At 32.0% G+C, this 7,495-nt stretch overlaps 1 long non-coding RNA gene across 2 annotated transcripts; it reads left to right on the plus strand.

The window, feature by feature from the left end:
• The first annotated feature begins 5,826 nt into the window (after positions 1-5,826).
• On the plus strand, positions 5,827-7,077 carry LOC134683840 (uncharacterized). 2 transcript variants are annotated; one of them, XR_010101091.1, is made up of 3 exons: positions 5,827-5,946; positions 6,299-6,376; positions 6,940-7,077. It is a non-coding gene; the product is annotated as an uncharacterized LOC134683840 (long non-coding RNA). The 2 variants fall into 2 exon arrangements; XR_010101092.1 differs by lacking the exon at positions 5,827-5,946 and adding an exon at positions 6,053-6,154.
• Positions 7,078-7,495: the final 418 nt, after the last annotated feature.

Consider the following 7,495-nt stretch of genomic DNA (forward strand, 5'->3'; position numbering starts at 1 on the left):
GCTTGAACATTGTGTCTAAACTTGTCCAAACTGTTCATGGATCAACCTCTGTGGTCGCATTAGGCTGAGCTCAGTGCAGAATTTTATTTTCAAGTGTATTCAAGACTGTAATTTGGATCCCAATAATCTAAATGTTTTGTTTGAGTTTCGATTAAGTGTTTTGTTTCTTTCCATTCCTGTTGTAAAATGTGTATGAGCTTTCTATATTTATAACATGCCAAGAAATCCTGGCTCATAACTCCGGTTAACATCCTACGGCACCAGTTCATAGCTAAAGATTTGATTTTAATCAACAAATCAATATATGACCTGAATGTACGTGTCACTTATGCAATGTACAAAATGGTCAACATAAATCAACGGAGGCAATTTATTGCATGCATAAATAAACAAATAAGTAATTGCACATTTCACTATAATGAAGGGTTTGCCACTTTTCTCGTTCTTTCCATACTGCCATCCGCGCAAAGTTTTGTACTTTTCGACAACTGGTTCCCAACAGGTACTTGTTTTTGTTTTGGATTGTCAGCATATGCCCGAACAGTCCTCTAAACACAGAAATGCTGGATGTAACTTTACCAGAGAATACCAGAGGCTTACTCTGTGACCAGTTTGGCTTTCTTTTTGTTATCTCCATGGACAATTATAATAATGGAGATCTACGTGATAAGAAGTCTAAAGTATTCCATCTCGTTTGGTGTACATAGGGAGTTAACACTGCGAATGCTTCAATGAAGTGAAAGTTACGTTGCTAAGGTACTTGTTTCTTAAGAGTGGTCGTAAGATTAGACGTAAGATTTAGACGCAAGAGCGGTCCTAAGTTTAGGATTAAAATTTACGATATGCTTTGTGAAAAAGTCATAGAAGTTTACTTAGGAAAGTCTTAAGTGTAACACGTAAGACTTAAACTTTGAAATTGATTCCAGGTACTTACATAAACAACCCAGAGGCATGTGGTATCAGTTGGTTAAATGACAGATGTTAAACATCCTGTTGCAAAATTAATTGCCATTCTTTTTAAGACGATATCAAAATGAGTTAAAAAATGAATTTACCAAAGATGGCAACAATTGACATGCCGAAAGACAGACACAAATTTACACGACAAACTAATCGGGAATAATGATGATGATATGACAATATCCTGCAAATCAATCTGAAATGTTGAAATCAACAACAGCTTTTTTCAGTATACAGTATAAATAATGCTATAGCATTAGCTTACTGTTTTAGCATCAAACCATTTATTATCATATAGGCAACAATTTAGTGACAGATACACAGTGATAGATCTGTGGATGTCTTTTAGTGATTTGTCTCATTGCTTTGTTGTTTAATTAACGTACACGCCACAACTCCTATAATTCATCCTTACTTTCCTCCGGATAACATAGACTGTTTCTTAATTACTTAATCTTCAGTTCATGGTTGTTTTTCGTAGTATTTAATGGTGTATCTTTTGGGAGTGGGTGACCTAATGCAATTGAAATCATGGTAATTTCATTCATATGTCTCATTTGCTGGTCTATGGTAAATTATATTTGCAATGCAGACATTCTGATAGTCAACTTGTCAGCTATGAACAATTCCGACTTAATTCGACATTGGGAGTCAGAAACGGTTAAAGTCTCACAAATTGCTATACATCTGTCTTCCTTATCAAATTAGGATTATATATCATGAAAACATAAGAAATAGAACTTCTCAATTTAATATAACTTCTTACTAGGTTTTATTTCATTTTTACATATATGTCCTTACAAATATTTATCTTAAGTTACATTTAACGTTATTTAACAACCACCTCGGCGATTCTTGAAAATTGAATAGTCCTGAAGATGTGTATACATCCATTCCGAACTAAATTGTAATGAAAAATAGGAGATGTAAATTGAAAAAAATATAGTAAAATATGCAAAGTTCACAGAATGATACCCCCACATTGCTTAAAGATAAAGATTTTGAAACAATTCAATTAGATCTTTTTGTTGGTTAAAGAGGAGAAGGGGATATTAATTTGGTGTTTGAATAATTGGTTATGTTCGGTTGAAGTATAATACAACGAATGCAAGCTAAGCCTTATGAAATCAATCCAACTTAGCTATCACATTATCAAAAGGAGCCTTAATAACGAAACAATATTTTGTGGACTTGCTTATCTGTTCGTCATCTTTCGATTTTTGGCTGTATCGTTGTTTATTGTCAATTTGACTTAGAGTTTTGAATGTTTCATTGTTATCAATAACCGTCATGTAAAAATAAAGTTTTGATGCCTACTTGAAAAGTTTAAAACTTATGTGTAATTTGTCACTGTAAATGTAGGCAAAATGTGGAATACCGATGTTTAAATCTAATAATTGTTTTATGAAGAAGAAAAAGAGATAATGAACACATATTAAGAGATCGTATGAACATATAAAGAAACGAGTTCGGGTGCACTGACAGGATAAGCTGAATTTAATTATCACATATCTGTATGCTTATGAATGCCTATGACTCTTTGACATTAAAATGAACTAGGTTTGCAAAATAACAGTGTGGGCCCTACACAATGTTTGTTCATCTGCTTTTTCTCTTTTATGATTTCTGATGACGATTTTCCACTTTTCGCTCTCAACAACATAGGCTTTAAAAAGACAAAAAGAAGGTAAATATATGTTGTAAAAGATTAATCTACTTTTTTTTAAGACATAATTTGTTGAGTTTATACAAATTTAATAAATATCAATCGGTTTTGCTTTCGTGAAAGGAAGATTTCAAAGGAAACTACCTACTAGTTTTAAGATTGCTCATTTTACTGAAAGTGTATTGTCTGTTCTGTGATAGTAATGTGTTTCATTAACTGTAATACATTAGTAATTTACTCCAGCGTTGGTTGGAAATGCTGCCGTATAGTGGCATAAACTGGGTCGTTTTCGTAATCTAGAGTATCTTTTACGTGCGAGAGATATTTAGCTCTCTCAACACGGACCAACCATTTATCGCCCCCTTCCGACGGACTAGTATCGTTTCTCAAGACCATTTTGCAAATGAAGGATCTCATTCGAATCATAGACACAATTGTGGTTTGATTGCTGGTTATGATACTCGGAAGATGTCAAATGATTCTTCTCTTTGATATCTCTTGTATTCCAAAGTTTATTCACTGTTGATTTATAGACCAAATAGACCAAATGTTCCTACTTCATCTGGTACAGTTGACGACAAATGAATTTCACTATATTGTAGGTCCCCTTTGAATATGTTGAACATATAGCTTTGCAGGCGTTTATGATGAAGTTGTTTTGATAATACCCTTTCACTAAATTTCAATCTTATTTATGGTAAGGTCTTTTGCCAATATATAAACAGTTTTATGTAGTTTTATTTCCTTTCCAATGGCAATGATGGTGCATGCCTTTTTTTAGATGATAAGCGCTTCATTGTCTCTTGGAATTTTCTTACGTTTGTATGTAAAATATAATTATCATTAATAATGGGATACTTGAAAATCTGTTTATTTGTTATTCTTTACAGTGAAGACGTTTTTTATGAACTGTTGTTTGTTTCCTGTATGTTTTCTGTTGACCAAGTATTTTATATTTTCGACTGAGTTCTAAGTACTTAATAAGGTGAACCAATATCAGGTATGCTCTTTGTAGAGCGTTTAACATAATTACAAAAGTTCAAGTGAATGATAATTTAATTTTTTTACGCTGTAAAAACCGATTGATTTTACGCTGAAAACTATTAAGGTTTATTGACGTCAATTAATAAACTTCATGATTGTTTTCTTGCAATAAGAGAATTGTCATCAGACAATAATTTAAACTGGAAAGACATTATGGTTAGCAATGCATGAATTAAGCAATGTTATGAACATGAAATATTATAAACCTGTTACTGGGTACTTCATTTCACTTTCTACATACTATTTTCGGAGCAATTGTTTTTATTTTTTTAAATTTTATTTAAAACATAGGCATATTTACGAAAACTTATATGATATGAGTTATGCTTTCCAACTTAGGCATCTTTCGGATCACATCCAACGAATATATAAAAAAAATAATTGTATATAAATAAAATATATTGTTTAGCTGCCATGGACAGCGAGACTTCGAAGGCTGTTGTCATAATGTTACGTCCATCGTCTGTCTGTTTGTCGTCTGTCCATTTGTCGTTAGTCGATACACATTTATACAATATCAAATTGTATAACATATGCCATTAGATACAACCTTTGATTATGAAATGCTATTTAAAGATTCTCGTAAAATTTAAAACAATATGAATGACATGAAAATGTACAAAGGACTTTCGTTTAATGTATTTCTTTTGTCAACCATGGTAGCATTGGTTGTTGATAGTTCCCAGAAAAAAAAACTTATTACATTTGCACCTTTGTTCTTTAAGAACTTGATATTTATATGAATTGTAGGCACATTTAATAGAAAAATATATATTCAATATAAAGTTACACTACCGGATTAAAATCATTGACAGTGATTGACCATGTTTGTTATTCAGAACCTAAGTCATGAGATAAGGGAGCATCGCAAAAATAGAAGGTACTTTGTCTTGTTGAAATTAACAACACTGATTAGATTATAAGTCAACGTAATACCTTGTTACCAATGCAATAACTCTGAACACATTAGTTATACAGATGTATATATATGCATCTTAAAAATGTATGGTTGCAAAGTATTTGTGATTGCACTTTTTCGTCTGATTAACAAGACTTTATAAGCAACTTACATTATTTGGTTGTTTTGACTGTCTGTCTGTCTTTTCTTGTTATTGTGCCTTCAGATCATGATTATAAAATTATATATAAAAGGATTACACTTAAAACTGAAATGAGAATTTAATTGGTAGTGTCATCGTATCGTGAAACACGGAAGTTCAAAGTGTAAAACCATGCACACTTTCTAAAAATGCGAGTAACCAACTGCTTGTGTGTTTTATAACATATAAAAAGAAGATGTGGTATGATTGCCAATGAGACAACTATCCACAAAAGACCAAAATGACACAGACATTAACAACTATAGGTCACCGTACGGCCTTCAACAATGAGAAAAGCCCATACCGCATAGTCAGCTATAAAAGGCCCCGATAAGACAATGTCAAACAATTCAAACGAGAAAACTAACGGCCTTATTTATGTAAAAAAAATTGAACGAAAAACAAATATGTAACACATAAACAAACGACAACCACTGAATTTACAGGCTCCTGACATGTTCAGTTTCACGTAAAATAATGAACCAAAAGACAAAATCCAAACTTTTTAAATAAGGATAAAGATGAAAGTGTGTTAAGACACCTAATTAGTGTCCTAAAGTGAGGACAAAAAAAGCGATATATCCGAAAAATCTTCGTGAAAACCGCTCTATACAAAACCTTGTCCTAAAATGGTCTTAGGACACGACCTCATCCTAAGATAGCTTCAGGAATACCAGTAGGATATATATCATGTTCTATAATAAAAAAAAAAGTAATAAGCAAAGTGGGATTAGAAAAATCCTAACATTTTTAAAGGGGCTTTAGCTGTCATATTCATATTCTCTGATTTGACTCAAATTCTCATATTTGATATAAATCATACTAATACGTATTTCCAAAATACAAAAAGTCTGAAATAACCAAAACCCGATGCATGGACTCGTTAAGGTGTAATACCACCAAATCATGATACGCCACATCCGGTTGCATGTATGTTGGGTGTCTGAAAGCATCATTCTTTTTTTATTTGATGGTCTTATAAAATATTTTGGAAAGTTAAGGTTACATAGTTGCCAAAGCAGGTAACCAGTAAATAACCTGGTAAAAAATGTGATTGTTTACTTCCGGTGCAGGTTACTTTCTTATATGCAATGAAATGTAGTGTGAAATTTTCACTGTAGCACTGGAAAGGATTAAACTTTATTCATGCAAAGTATTTCTTTGGTTGAAATAAAGGTAAATTCTGTACAAATTTTTTAAAAGTACCAATTTAACAAAGACTAATAGGGAAAAATCAATGGTGGTATTACACCTATTTAGGGAAACTACATGTGCACTCGTGACCTTATTGTACTTTCATTTTTAAAAGTTATTAATAAACCAGTTCATACATTGTAAACATGGACTATTCGGAATGGATTGAGACACAGAAAGCACGTTTGAGGTAAAATTGCCTTGAAATGGGGGTTTACGGGTGTTTTCTAAGTCAAATGGGTGGACAGACAAAGCTGTATTTAGTTTACTGTGTTAAATTTTAAATAATACCCTAACAGTTTTGTTTATACAACATGTGAATTTTTTATTTCAGTGTTCACATGTTCTGAAGAGCATTCTGTTGAAAAATCTTATATGTGAATTGGTCTGCAGATGACACTTCAGCATTAAAGTAAGTATCAACTATCATCATGTTTTTTGTGTTTTTTTTGGCCGCAAAAGTTTACAATTTGCCATTGTGCCATCTACATTTTGCACAGACAATAAATCATCTAAACACTTATTTGCCCTAGATTTATACACATCAGAATCCAGTCTCACATACTTAAACTTTATAATTCTTACCAATTTTTTTTGTACCAGCATTCCAAGGGACATAACCCTTTTTAAAAACATTTTGAGGTATTTTTTATTACTCTTTCTCCCCATTTTCTAATGTAAAATACAAGAAAGTGGACACTTTGTGTAAATCTATTAGAAATATACTGTTATGAGTAAATAAAAAGACTTTGATACCAGTAACAATAAATGGTTGACTGTAAGGGAACCGTTATTTGTCACACTAGGCGAACAGACTAAAAACTCGAGTTACACATAAGGGCTTCTAGAAACTTCCGTGTAGACTGTTAACATTTATAGAGACAGTTCTTTCAGCTAAAACACTTTAATTATTGATTTAACATTACATTTATATCATTTTTGTGGGGAAATAATCACATTTGTTTTATTTTTTAGACAAAAGATATCAAGTTTTGATGAAAAAGGAAGGAAGGAGGAAAAATGGACCAAAACAGACCAAAACAGACCTTCAAATGAACTCTAAAAGGTGCAATAAAATTGTTTATCATCTAAAAGTTGTCTTTTGTATTCTATTTAATTGTTTGAATGCATAGATCATGAGTTTTTGATCAGATATTAGTCAACACTGCATTTTATAATGATACACTGAAATTTGGATTTGTCGAAGAAATTAGACTGAAATTGCCGTAGGATATGGCCTAACATTGCAGTGATTTTCTCTGAAACTATAGATCTGACTGAGACAAAACTTGGCAGTTATATAATTATGCTTGAAATAACTTGCAATTGGAGGGAAAAAAATAACATTAAGTTTATTTGACATTTAGGTGTTCTTTAGGTGTAATACCACCAAATCATGATACGCCACATCCGGTTGCATACGAAAGTAGGTCAAAAAAAATATTCCCTTGAATTTGACAGTTGTAGAAAATTAACCCTGCATTTCAATGCATTTAATTTTTTCTGAGTCATAAACATGTATGTTGGGTGT

Source organism: Mytilus trossulus, chromosome 9, assembly GCF_036588685.1.
Source record: "Mytilus trossulus isolate FHL-02 chromosome 9, PNRI_Mtr1.1.1.hap1, whole genome shotgun sequence".
Taxonomy (NCBI): Eukaryota; Metazoa; Mollusca; class Bivalvia; order Mytilida; family Mytilidae; genus Mytilus; species Mytilus trossulus.